Here is a 14,635-nt window from a genome sequence, read left to right on the forward strand (position 1 = left end):
ATAAAAAGCTATTATTTAAAAAATCAAATCAAATCACCAGTTATGGGTGAGTAGAATCTTTGTTCAAGCCAGATTGTAGAAGTGCAATCCCCTACAGAAAGCAAGGAAGCATGATGTCCTCTGGGTAGTGGCAGAAGTTGAGCCTTGGAAGTATCAGAGAGTCTAAGGTTAAAGGACAGTCCAAGGGAACCTCTGGATCAGATCAAGCACCTACTAGGTGCTAAGCATTGTGCTAAGGAGCCCCCAAAACTGTCATTTCCAAGCTCTCTCAGGTACCAGCAGCACAATGAGCCCTATTTCCCAGTGATCCATTCCTGGCCTTTTGAATCTGCTAAGGGAGTTTGAGAGATAATGATCAGGCATAGATCAAGGCAGCACAACCCCAGGCACAGCACAAAGAGTAGTCAGACCTCACAATGGGCTCTGTTTCTGAGTTCCATTTGCATAATTCCTAAAATGATTCCCAAGAGAAGACTAAAGGAGAGGTTTGTTGCTTTAAAACAAAAGATGTTATTGATCAGTTCGGAATCATCTAATAGTTTCTTCCTTAAAAGTTATCAATCTGAAGGTATTCAAAGCATCAGCTGAAAATTGGGGAAATTTCACTTCTATGGAGTCTATACTCCCCATATGAATTATAAATCTCATTTTCTGCAGTGTGGGGTATGAGTCACACATGTGCTCAGGGAGCAAAGTCACTCACTGCCAGGGAGCTAAAAATACCACACTGACAAATGTCTGAATAGAAAGGCAAAGAATAGATCCATGTGTCTGCTCGTTCCCCAAGGAAAGAGAGTGTCAAGGCCTTCTTTGGAAGGAACCAGGAGGCCCTGAAAATCTCACCCCCCCCAGAGGGCTCCAGCAATTAAAAGCTGACAGATTCTATCATCCTCAAATGACCTCCCAGTAGAATTAAGCCTGGATTTTCCTAATTTAGGGACCTTCTCACATGAAAATCTTTACATTATCTTGGAAGTTAATTTGGAAAATGCACTGGTTTTCCTTTTTTAGAAAGAAACGAACTTTTTGCCATTCTTCCCTTCTTCAGGCTTAGCTCCTAGGACTATATGGTCTAGCAATATGCCTGGCAAATTGGACTTAAGGTTTTCCAAACATATCCTGAGCCTAGCCCTAAGCCTTGAAAAAACAGGAAATGATTTGCAAATGATCAGCATCCTTTCCTTTAGGCTTTCATTGTTAGAATAGTGAGGTTCAGATGCAGATGTTCATCCCTAATCCTCCACACCATGTTCACCCTCATCTGTTGCCCTTCCAGTCTGGGGAACATGTGCACAAAGGTTAAGAATGAGAGGTCACAGGACTGGACAGTGCAAGGTTATCTACACTGGAATGTAAAGGAGAAAAATCTTGGAACCCACAAATCATGTAGGAAAGCTCAAGATGAGGACAGTACTCACCCATGGAAATGGTGAATCAAGGAAGTGTGTATGGAGATTATCTGTCCCAATACTAACTGGGTCCAGGTCTCAAAAACCACCATGAAATATACCTTGAGGGTTCTCTCCTTAAAAGAAAAATCTTCCTTTACTAGTCACACCCCTAACTGTTTCTCTGGGACCAAAGGAACCCTGGGAAAAGACCTTATCAGTACACATGCACGAATATTGCTTTGGCTCAGTCCTTGCATTTGGAGAAGGGAAGAGACCCAGAGACACATTCCCCATATTACATTCACACTCAGCGCAGCCGCCTTCCATGACCTGTCAGAGCTGGGCTCACTTTTTATGGACAATCCAAGCACCCAACTGCAAAGTTTCCTGCCTTCAATCAGTACCTGCACACTTTTCTCCTTCTTCATAGCTCCAGCTCATGTTCTCCCTGTGTGATGTGACAGTGCTAGCTAAGGCTGGACTGCCCATGTTTTAGATGCTCTGCCTTCCCCAAACCAAGCCAACTAACTACTTGATCGCTGTCCATGGTGTTGACTGCTCCTCTGCTAGCAGTATCAAATCAGGCTCTGAATAACTTGGTATGGTTTCACCACCTCCTTCTTATTTTGTTTCTATTATTCATAATGTTGCCCTTTTCTGCATGAATCAAACACTGATATTGTCTACACAGAGGTGGAACTGTAACATGATTCCTCTCTGATACACGTGAAGCTCATTAAAACAACTGCTTCGCTGCCGTGTCCTGCTGTAGAGCTTTCTTCTTAATGAGCTCAAAGGGCTTAATCTGCATTTATCTCATTAATTTTCCTATCTTCCATGTGCAATGTGCATTATTAGCCTCATTTTACAGATGGTGAAATCAGAGGCCCCAAGCTAGAGACAGCCCTTGCTGTAGATCTCCCCGACAAAATAGAAAGAACCCAGCATTCTGAGACTGAGGACTGAGGCTCAAGGGGCTCAAGGTTCTGAGATTCTGTCCCCTTTTTTGGTCTTCCTTAGTTACCAATTTTTGTAAATAAGAACACTCTTCCTCAGAAGGTTGGTGGAAAGGTAAAAATAAGCATTTCCATCTAAGTCAGCTATCTCTTGGTATTCATTCCCTTTCACTCAGGCACAGACACAAAGGGAAAAAGGCAGCTCAAGCAAACTCTAGAGAGCTTTCTTTCCTTTTGTAAGAAGATTTGTAAATTGCCAAGGTAGGTTATTGAGCCATGGAGCTTTCTGTGCCTGGATTGCAGGAATTAGAATCCCCATTAGCTCAGTACAGCTTTTAAGTGGAAACCCCAAATTGGATTTGGGAGTTGTTGGTGGAATTTAGTCACTGGTGAGGGATTTGGGTAAGGAAGCCAGGCAAGCCGGAGTACTGAAAATAGGAAGAGAAGTGAGAGAATGAGAGGCTTTCACTGTGGACACTCCATACCATGGTACACCTAGAAACCTGGTGGGAAATGACTGCCATGGGACTGGCTAACTAATTCAGGATGGGACCAGCAGATTGACAATGGGAATTCTCCTCCTGCACTATGTCTTTTCTGCTGTATTTTGAACAAATCATAACTGAGCAAATCTAGAAGCTTTTACCCCAGACAAAAGAAAAGAGAAATCCATACAACCCCATTTGCTATTCTTTCTTCTCAAAGTTTGTTTTCTAGCACGGTGGATCCACCAGTATGATTTTGGAATAGCCGGAGGAGGATGGCACAAGAATGAGATCCCAGGATCTGCCAGACTGCAGGTTGGTCCCAGGCCATGGAGCAGAATGCAGCTGTGCCCATACCAGCCATGAACACTGTTTCCTGGAGTTTAGGTGACCCCATCAATAGGGCAGAAACATGGCTGCTTCAGTGGAGGAATAGCTGAGGATCATTAAGCTCCTCACAGAATATGGTTCTTCTGGTGTTTGGCATTTTGACATTCTGTAATGACTGGAGTGGACAGATTAAGGACATGATTTAAGAGAAAGGAATTTTGTGGTTTTCTTTTAGATATCTGAAAGACATGGCTTTCCATAGAGATGGTTAAGGATGGACAGGGCAATCAAGAACTAGAATAATTACGGTGAGAGTAGGAGCAAGTGAGGGAGAAAGAGAAATCCCAGGCAAGTCCAAAGTAGGGATGCTACCTTGCTTGAGGTTCATTTTTCTTCTCATTTTCCCTCCTCATTTTCCTAACAGTGAGCAAGTGAGCATTTGATTAGAAGCCAGGGACTCTCCAGCTTCATTGTAGAGGCAGAAAAACCAGCCTTTCCGAAAGTCAGGCTTGCCATAGAATCCTTCTTTGTCATCTTAGAGGGGCACTTTCTATCATCCCCTTTAGTTCTCTATATGTCAACAGGCATTCGCAACACCTCTGTAAGCCCTCTTATTATACCAAGATGTGGGGCTAAAAATTGTTTGGAACAGACCAAGTGACTTGCCCAAAGTCACACAACCAGGGCAGGACTTTAAAAAATCTTCCTTATTCCTGGCTCAGTAATATTGAGTCTCCACTAGATACCTCTCAGAGGAACAGGAAGACAGGAAAGATGACAGTCCATCTATTGTACCAACATCTATATTGACTGCTGCCTAGAGAGTCCACTTTGCCAATTCAATGGTGTAGCTCCCCTACCCCAACTAATCAGGTGATTATTAGGCAAAACAGCATTTCTATTGGTTAAAATTAAATAAATGCATGATTAGTGATGGACAAATTGGTAAGTATATTAACCCAAACACACTATAATGGGGGCTAGAGAATGTTTCAGGCATTGAAGTGGAATGGGATATGGGGAGATACTTTGGACCACAAGGCATTTTACAAGTCTTTGGAATTCACCTATGAGACGGTCACTTACTCTACTCCAACGTATGTTTGGTCCAGGTTTTGTCCCAATCTGGACTTGGTTCACACATCCTGGTGTGGGTGATTCTGTACATTTAAAGGCATGGGACAATGAAGCAAGTCTCTTTTTTAAGGCTGACATGGAAGCAGCTTGTTTCTTTAGTAACTTCTTGATACCAGTAGGACTGGTCTCCTCATAGACTGAATATGAATATGGCTTCCCAGCCCTGGAATAGCACATGGTAATGTTAATAGGGAGTGATCACCACCAACTGTATCCCTCTCTCCTCTGTTCCTTAAAGAATATTGTCTCTCTAGCCATATCCATAAATATACTTGGTTCTCTACCATCCAGAGTTCCTTCCTCAGTCAGTCATTATCAGATAAACAAAAAAAAGAAGCACACAACAGAAAAAGAAGGCAAAAATTCAAAGTTAATAAAGAAATAAAATGTCAGAGCCCTGTAAAAGGGAAAATCTACAGCTGGTTCATTGCAAGGTGATCACATGGAAGAAGGATTGATTGAGCATGTATGGTTCTCACAAATCAAATGAAGACCAATTAATAGAAGTTAAAAAAAATCAGGAAGGCACTGGAACTATGAAAGGAAGAACTTTCTGACACTCAAATCTGTTTAATTAGGAAATGGACTGCCTTTTGGTTCAGTAAATTATCTGTCCCTGGAGGTATTGGGCAACAACCAGTGAAGGATATATCCATGAAATTCTATAAAGAGAATGGCATATAACAGCTCTGAAGTCAGGAAGACCTGAGTTCAAATCTGGCCTCAGACATTTAATACTGCCTAGCTGTGTGACCTTGGGCAAGTCACCTAACCCCAATTGCCTCAGCCAAAAAAAGAGAGAGAAAAAGAGAATGGCTTATATCAGACAATGAGTGCCTGAGCCCCTGTGAGAATCTGTGAGATTCCAGATATCATACATAGTTGCTCCATCAAAGAGGGAAGGAAGAAAGGAAGGAAAGAAGGAAGAAAGAAGGGAAGGGAAGAAATTAGGGAATGAGAAAGGAAGGGAGGAATGAAAGAAGGAAGAAAAGAATGAAGGGAAGATGGAAGTAAGGAAGAAAAGGAGGAAGGGAGGAAGGAAAGAGAGAGATGAAGAAAGATGGATGGATAGATAGATATCAGAAGCAGAGTAGTCAACAGTGCAACTTCAGCAATCCAAGTCCAGACTTCTACAGTAGAACCCAGAATCATACTCTGAATGGAGAGATTTTAGGAATTATTTGGTTGAATCTCCTTATTTTATAAAAATGGTAAGAGTCTTCCCCAAAATCCAGTAGACATTATTTACTGAGCTCCTTAAAGGAGTTACTTTGGCGTTTCTTTGTAATCCAAGCTTAGCACAGTTCCTGGCACAGTGAACTTATAAAAGAGGCTTGCTGACTTGATTTGACTTCATGACTCTTTTCTAGAGATAGGGGTGTGAGAACAGACACTGACCTGCCCAGCAGGCATTTAAGAATGGTTGTTAGGAAGTCCTTGATGGGCTAGATTCAGTTTCCCTCAGAGTATATTTAAAAGCATTTGAAAATCATTCAGGAACCATAGGATAAAGACAAGTAAAGATGTAAGAGTAAGATTTTTACTTGATGGAATTTTTATATAATCCTCTAAGTCTCTAAACTGCACTTCTCCAGCTTAACAATTGAGCTCAGAAATGAGCAACACATTTATTTGGTAAAACAAGTTCATATTGTATCTTTTCCCATAGATCTCCTTTCCTTCACCAAATTATGAAGAAAATTTTGGATTTCTATCCCATATATGAACTCATAGAAATCTTTTCTTCTTAGAAAATTACCAATATCTCTGGACTAAAGGTAGAATTCACCCCTCAACCCTAGTAGCTAAGACTTCCTCAGGCTCAAATTTTATCCAATAAATACATAATTGATGGAAACATATGGATTAGAGGTCTTGGGTTTTAGGACTCATCTACTAATATTCCATAAGTTATTTGAGGATGAAGCTTAAGAAACAGCTAAATTCTTTTACCTAATATCCAACCAGATGGTCTACATGCACCAGATACTTAGTCTACAATATTTGAACGATTTTGAACAATTTATTTAATTAATTAAATTTTTAAAACTCCAATAACTTGTGTAGATGTGAGGCTTTCCATATATACTCAATCAAAATAAATTGAATAAACATCCCTGGTGATTATTATTTGTCATTATCGTCAATCACCATCAATAGAATTATCTTTGTCACTTATTATTAAAAGAAAACACTAGATCTCCTCAGTTGTTTGTGAAATATCACCAGCTTGGCTTCAATCCAACATGTAGAGAGTCCATGATCTTGCTTCTGGGTTTCATAAATGAAGATGCCCTGACCTCCATTGAAAGCACACAGAAGTATATTCTGACTATTTCTTCTCAGCTAACTAAGTACTGATAGAATTCTTTTTAGTTATCTATGGAGGCAGAAGTGAACAGCATACAAAAGGAGAAGAGGATGATCCCTTTTTCTCTCTTAACTTGAGATTTTGAAGTTAGTAAGGGGAAGTGTTTCTAGGCAGTCTCTGGCCTTCCAGAGCTTCTTTTTCAGCAGCCATGTGACTATGACCATAGAATGCCTCTGTTTCTTGTAAGTCTTCTTTATTCTTTCCTGATATGCAAATAGTCAACCAGATTATGATTTTAGGTACTTCACAAGACTAGAAGAGCCACCAATGGTCCCTTTCATTAACAGATCCACTTGAAGCAACAATGGAGTCCAGAGAGGAGTCATGAAAAAAGTCAACTATTCAACTCAACTCAGTAGTGAATTGATGCAGAAGCCAAGAAGGAGTAACCTACAACTCATCCGTTGCTCTATCATATCCAGCAGCAATTTTGGCAAGGGCTCATTGTAGCATACTTCTTCAATTTTGCTTCACTCTCACAAGGGACAGAGTAGGGAAAGTGTTTCTCTAGTTCAGGGGAAAGGAGATATATAACTTATCACTAGCTATAACTTCTTAATGAATATTTCTTTGTCAAAGTTAACTCTTGTCATTTGCTTGATAGGTTGACATTCATTGGCTAACTAATGTTGGAGGAATTCACTGGAAGGGGATCATGAGTAGAGTTATTAGAAGCTCCCCAATATCTCAGGGCTATCCCCTAAAACTCCAACTAAAGGGTAGTCTCCATGTGGGGCCCATAGAGAGCCTTGGAGCCTATGTGCTGCAATATTAATCAAAACCCAGCTCTCATTCCTTACTCCTGTTCCCCATTGATGAAGTCCCTTCCTTCCCCCAAGGTGTCATCTTCTCCTTCAAGTTTCCTACAACACCAGGTAAAGATAAGTTTTCCCATCTCAACACACAAATTCCTCTTTCCAATTGACCTTCCATATTCCTAATATGAGCATGTGTAATATTGATATTGGTCTTTCTGGCACTTAACTCAGGTCTACTTTGTGTGTAAATGGAAGCTTCATAAATGCATATAAAGTTGTTCCATTCCCATTTGTTATAGAGATTACAGGAATCTTGGAAAATTCCTGAAAGCAACTGGGCTTCAATATTTTGATGGTTTTGTCATCTCTCCACAGGTGCACTTTCTGAGCCATCCATGCCTTCCTCATTATATCTCTGGTGGCATCATGTATTTAAAACTAATTAAAAATACTCTGTTTGCAGAAGACAGACTTTGAAGGTAGAGAGGCTTGAAAAGAGATATTCAGGTTTAATGTATGAAAAGGTCCCTGACAAGGAGAGATTTCTAGAAACGAATTGAGATATTTTGGGAGGCAGTAAATTTTTGATCTCTTTGGATATTTTAGCAGAAGGTAGCCACTTGTCAGGGATTCTAAAGTAGGGATTTGCACTCAGCTCTGAGATGGACTGGATGCTATTAGGGTCTCTCTCTCTTTGACAGTTCAAAAGGTATGGGCATCAGAGTTGCCTTTTCATCCTGGACACTGCTTTCCCAAGTGCTCCAATCCATCTTTCATGGACAGACGTCCAGTGAGATGGACATCTTGCTTCAAATATTTTAAGATTCGGTAGGTGCTTGGGGAGTACTCAGGCCACTTCTTCATTAACCTTCAGCCTCATAACAGGAGCACTCCCTCCCTTCTTTTTCAATCCTGAATTTTCTTGATGATATTCTCTGTAATGTTCCTTTCCCTACTCCCATTTATCACTTAGAACTTGCTGGAACTGAATGACATCTACCATAGAATGAGCTGTTGTCTTGTGGATCATTAGTGGGGTTTTTTTTTGAGAATCAGTTTGGGGTTATGATGAGCAATACAATTGACACAGGTGATCCAGTCCATTCCTTACCTCTGACCCAATCCTGGTCTCATTTAGGATCAATCCTGTTGCCACAGTCACCTCCCAAGCCACATCTTTGTCACATCAAGGCAGGACTTTTGTGGAAGAAACCAGAGCTTCAAAAGAGAATTTCCTTTCATGCTATCCTTCACACTTCTACCTTATTTAAAGAGAAAGCATCTTAGTAAATTCAGTACAATATCATATAAAGACAAGGAGCGGGTGTAATCCCCCAAGACTCCTGGAGGCACCTGGATGTGCAGCAGGCACAGCAAGATACTAATGACGGGCGCGTGGGCTGCCAGGGTTGCCTTCTATGGAACACTAGGAGTAATCTTGTCAGAGTGCCTCTGGGTCCACTGGACTTCTCTAATTGTCAACTAATTGTGTATCCGCCTGGAATGGACCTGCTTTTTGCTGATGCTGTAATGAGTGACTATTATGAGTTCATTAGAGTATTCCTTGTGGAACTGGCACAGAAAACGAATGCTCATATTGACAGATTCATGGTCTATTATGAAACAAAAGACATCTATTTGTCTTCTAGGTAAACAAAGTAAAGTAAGAATACAAAAGAAAGCATTCTGTGTAAAATGTTTCACATAATACCTGGCAAATAGTAGGCATTTAATAAACATGTCTTCCCTTTTCTTCTTGTGCTATTTAGTAATTGAACTACCTGGTTGTATGTCCCAGGGAATTTAAGAGTCAGCTGTTTGGCAAAAAGTTAGCCCTTATCCTATGGTCTCTGTCATACTACTCCCTCCTGGGGACTCCTCTCCCTAAATGAAGAAAGTTCAGAATCTGCTGATTCAGACACGTTGTGGGAGACCTAATCTGACCTACTGATTGTCATCATTATTAAATTTGCCTAGCATTCTTTTCTGTGTATGGAGACACCTCCCTCATACCATCCTGACCAATTTTCTATCTGGATTTTTTCAGCCCCAAACATAGCCTGGAATACCATGCTACTTGGCATTTCTCTGTCCAATCCCTACCTCAGAAGCCTCCATAGTCTGCAGCTTTCCTTCATCACTGCTTCTGAGATTGCTTCTGTTTTACACCTTCCAAGGACTTGCTGCACACTCCTAGTCTTTCCAAACTTCTCCCACATGTTTCAGTCTAGATTCAATCAATAGCAGTTCTTTCTCTAAAGGTTCATGATTAGTCCTTTGGGATTTTATTGGATCTTTGTATTTCTAAGAATAGCTAAATAATTCACAGCTCTTTCTCAATAATATTATTATTACTGTGCACAATATTCTCATGGTTCTGTTCACTTCATAATTCATCACTTCATGTAAGCCTTTTCAATTTTTTTCCCTGAAATCATCCTGCTTGTCATTTCTTAAATGTCAATAATATTCCATTACAATCATATACCCCAGTTTATTTAGTGATTCATAATTTGATGTGCATCCCATTGATTTCCAATTCTTAGCCACCACAAAGGAACTGCTTTAAATAAGTTTTTTTAAATACAAATAGGTCATTTTCTCTTTGGAGTTTTTATGTCTTTGGAATATAGATCTAACAGTGGTACTAATGGATCAAAGAGTATACACAGTTTTATAATATTTGGGTATAGTTCTAAATGTTCTCCAGAATGGTTGGATCGGTTTACAATTCCACTAACAATGAATTAGTTCACCAGTTTTTCTACTTCCTCCTCTCCAACATCTAATATTTTTCTTTTTTTATCATTTTAGCCACTTTGATAGGTGAGAGGTGATACTTCAAAACTGTTTTAATTTGCTTTAATTTAATTTGTTTTAAATTAATTTTATCTCATTAATAGTGATTTAGAGCACTTTTGTTAAACTTACAAATAACTTTGATTTCTTTGAAAATTGTCTGATCAAGTCCTTTGACCATTTATTGATTGAAAAGTGACTGGTATTTTTTATAAATTTGATACAGTCCTCTATATATTAGGGAAATGAGGCCTGTATCAGAGGTGCTTGTTACAATTTTTTTACACTTCTACTTTCCTTACAATTTTGCTTGCATTGGTTTTGTTTGTGCAAAAGCTTTTTTAGTTTTATGCAATCTAAATGATCTATTTTATATTTTGTAATGTTCTTTATATTCTTTTAGTCCTAACTTCTTTTTTATCCTTAAATCTGGCAGATTAAATATTTTTCCCTGATAATTTGCTTGTGGTATAATCCTTTATTTGTAAATCACATATCCATTTTGACCTTGTCTTGTTATATGGTGTATGATGTTGATCTATACAAAGTTTCTGCCATAGTGTTTTCTACTTTTCCAAGTATGTTAGGTTCTTACTAAGTGCTAATGAGATAATGAGACCATCCTGTGAGACCATCCCAGAATGGCAAATTTTATTGGCCACAGCTCCAAATTTTGCACATGGGTCTCCATTAAAGATAACCCGGCTACTACATAATTGGTGATGGATTTTTGAAGAAAAGGTTTCTAAGGTTCCTCTTAAAAGGGCCAACAATCTTTAAGATGCCTCCAAAGAAAATATTTGTGCTGTATACTCCCATGATTTAACCATAAAGAGAGCAGTCAGGACCCCTTTTCAGTCCACTCAACAGAATGAATTATTTACTATCATGCTAGCTCTTACCTATTACCCAGGAGACGTAAATATAATTACTGATTCAGCATATTCAGTAGGTGTAATACAAAGGATTTCCACAGCCGAAATAAAATTTGTAGCCTCTAATATTTATCAGCTCTTTAAGGAACTTCAAGAGCAAGTGAGAAAACATCCAGGCAAGATTTATATCTGCATGTCCACTCACAGAGTGGACTTCCAGGTCCTATTTTTGATGGAAATTCAAAAGCCTTTTAACTATGTTAGCCAGTACTCCTTTATTTCAGGAAGCACAAGAATCTCATTCTAAATATCATCAGGCAGTCCAAGCTTTATGTTTACAATTTGGAATAACAAGAGAGGAAGCTAGGAGCATAGTAAAAAGCTATACTGCTTGCCTTCCTTTCCACCCTCCTACACTCCCTTCAGGGAAGAATCCTCGTGGTTTGAGACCCAGTGAAATCTGGCAAATGGATGCAACCCATTATAAATCTTTTGGTCATCTGTCTTTTATCCACATGGTGGTAGATACCTTTTCAAGATTCACTCTTACAGTGCCAACAGCAAAAGAGACAGCCCAAGTGGTCACTGAATTCCTTATCCAAGCATTTGCAATTATGGGTATGCCACAAGAAATAAAAACAGATAATGGACCTGCATATAGTTCTAAACATTTTGCGCACTTTTGTGTGCAGCATAAGATTTTGCACACTACTGGAATACCTTTTAATCTGCAAGGTCAGGCAATAGTAGAGAGAAGAAACAGAGACATTAAGACACTCCTCCAACAACAAAAGAAAGGGGGAGCCACAGGTAACTCTAGAGAACTTCTAAATTTAATTCTCTATACCATTAATTTTCTAATTTTTGACAAAGATTCACTGTCTCTGGCAGACAGGTTTTATAACCCACCAGAAAGACAGTGTCCAATGTGAGCAGCTCCACTGTCCTTAGATAATCACCAGGTCATGTGGAGAGACCCAGAAATTAGTGAATGGAAGGGACCAGATAGGTTAACTGCCTGGGGGAGAGGGTTTGCTTGTATTTCTTCATATGGAGAAGGAATCAGATGGATGCCAACAAGTTGGATTCGCCTTGTCCATCAGAGAGAAACAGGAAAAGAGAAAGACCTCAAAACAAAGGAGAAAATCTAAGAAATATCTGACACTGAAAGAGTATGGCTGATAAGAAGACTGTTAAAGAACTTTAAAACCAGCAGGAATCATTGGATTTCCTAACACAAGATGAGACTAATGGACAATGGACTTATGGACATTTATAAATTTTCAATTATTGGATCATGTTATTTGTTGCATACTTCTAGTATGTATTATGTTACTCTGTTACTATGTGTTTATGTAATCTATGTAATTATGTGTAATGCCTCCCATATTGATGGATTTATGTTTCAAGGTCATGACCACCCTAAGTTCTAAATCAAAAGAAAGGGGGAGATGTTAGGTTCTTACTAAGTGCTAATGAGATAATGAGATATTAGGTTCTTACTAAGTGCTAAGTTGGTACTTAACAATACTCTAGTTCTGGCCTTTAAGGGAAGTTTTACCCCTTTGAACTTCTGGGGAGGAGCTTGTATGTTTAAGAGGAGCAAGTTCATTGGTTGAAGTATTTTTTCCCAGAAACCCTTGAGTTATTCCACGCCCATTCTCTCTAGGTCAGAGTTGGCGGCAGTTGAGACAGCAGATCATCTCCCAGAACAGAACATTACACAAGTAGATTTGTCAAATGATGAATTGTTGTTCCAAAAGCTGGGATCTTTGAGTTTATCATACACTAGATTATCATGACCATTTACTATATTATAATTTGTACATAATCTACTATAATCTATTTATATATAATATATATAATAAATATAATTTATAATTAATGTAATATAATCTACATAATCTATTGTAGTCTGTGCATAATATCACTCCATTTCTTAGCCAGTACCAGATAGTTTTGATAATTACCATTGTATAATATAATTTGAAATTTGGTATGGCTATACCATATTCTTTTGCTTTCTTTTACTTATTGCCTTGATACCTTTGTTCTTCCAGATGAAATTTGCTATTATTTGTTCTGGACTCCTCAGTATTTTGTATTGTTGATGGTTATTTTAAATAACATTTTTCTTTCACTCTTTTGCTCTTGAACTTTGCTGGTAATATAAAAATGCTGATTATTTATATGGTTTTATTTTGTACATTGAAACTTGCTAAAGTTGCTAATAATTTCAAACAGTTTTTTAGTTGTTTCTCTAGAATTTTCTAAGCAAAGCATATTGTTTGCAGAAAGTGATAGCTTTGTTTCTTCATTGTCTATTCCAGTTCCTTTTTCTTCTCTTATAACTATATCTAAAATTTCTAACAAAATATTAAATAAGAGAGATAATAATGGGCATCTTTAGTTTAACCCTGATTGTATTAAGGACAGCTTTTTGCCTATTGCCATTAAAGATAATGGTTGCTGATAGTTTAAGATAAATAGTACTTATTATTTTAAGGTAAGTGCCATTTACTCCTATGTACTTTAATGTTTCTAATAGGAATAGGTGCTGTCTTTTGTCAAAGGATTTTCCTTTATCTATTGAGATAATCATATGATTTTTGTTGGAGTTGTTATTGATTTGGTCAATTATGTTGAAAGTTCCACTAACATTGAATCAGCCATGCATTTCTAATACACCTGGTCACAGTGTATGATTTTTGTGATATAGTGTTGCAATCTCTTTGCTAGTGTTTTATTTAAATTTTGCATCAATATTCATTAAGGAAATTGGTCAATAATTTTTCTCTGTTTTGGATCTTCCTGGTTTAGATATTAGCACCATATTTGTGTTGTAAAAGGAATTTGGTATGACTCCTTTGCCTATTTTTTTCAAGTAATTTATATAGTATTGGGACCAATAGTTCTTTAAATGGTTGGTAGAATTAGCTTGTGCATCCATCTGATCCTGGGAATTTTTTCTTGGAAAATTCATCAATTGCATTGTTCAATTTATTTTTCTAATATGGGGTTATTTAAATATTTTATTTCTTCTTTCTAGGTAATTTATATTTTTGTAGATATTCACATATTTCATTTACATAATCAAATTTATGCATATATAGTTGGGCAAAATATCTCTTAATAATTGCCTTAATTTTCTCTTAATTGATGGTAAATTCACCACTTTGATTTTTGATACTAATAATTTGGTTTTCTTCTTTTTTATAAAATCAAATTAACTAATGGTTAATCTATTTTGTTGTTAGTGTTACTTTTCAGAAAGTTGGAGAATTCATAACTAAAACTTTGTTTTATTTATTATTCCAATGGTTTTCTTGCTTTTGATTTTATTAATCTCATAATTATATTTATATATATATATATATATATATATATATATATATATATATATATATATATATATATATATATTTATCGCTTTACTCCTAGCCCAATTCCCCACTAGTTGCCTTGTCCTATCCTCTCCCAGACCACCCTGATTTCCAACTTCCCTTTAGATTTTCTCTTTCCTATTAGGATAT

The 14,635-nt window shown here is 37.8% G+C and overlaps 1 long non-coding RNA gene across 4 annotated transcripts in view; it reads right to left on the reverse strand.

Annotated features, from left to right (window-relative positions):
• LOC141552137 (uncharacterized) overlaps positions 1-14,635 on the reverse strand; it is a 264,486-nt gene that overhangs the window by 20,293 nt on the left and 229,558 nt on the right. The window lies entirely within an intron of this gene.

This window comes from Sminthopsis crassicaudata, chromosome 1 (genome assembly GCF_048593235.1).
Source record: "Sminthopsis crassicaudata isolate SCR6 chromosome 1, ASM4859323v1, whole genome shotgun sequence".
NCBI classification, from domain to species: Eukaryota; Metazoa; Chordata; class Mammalia; order Dasyuromorphia; family Dasyuridae; genus Sminthopsis; species Sminthopsis crassicaudata.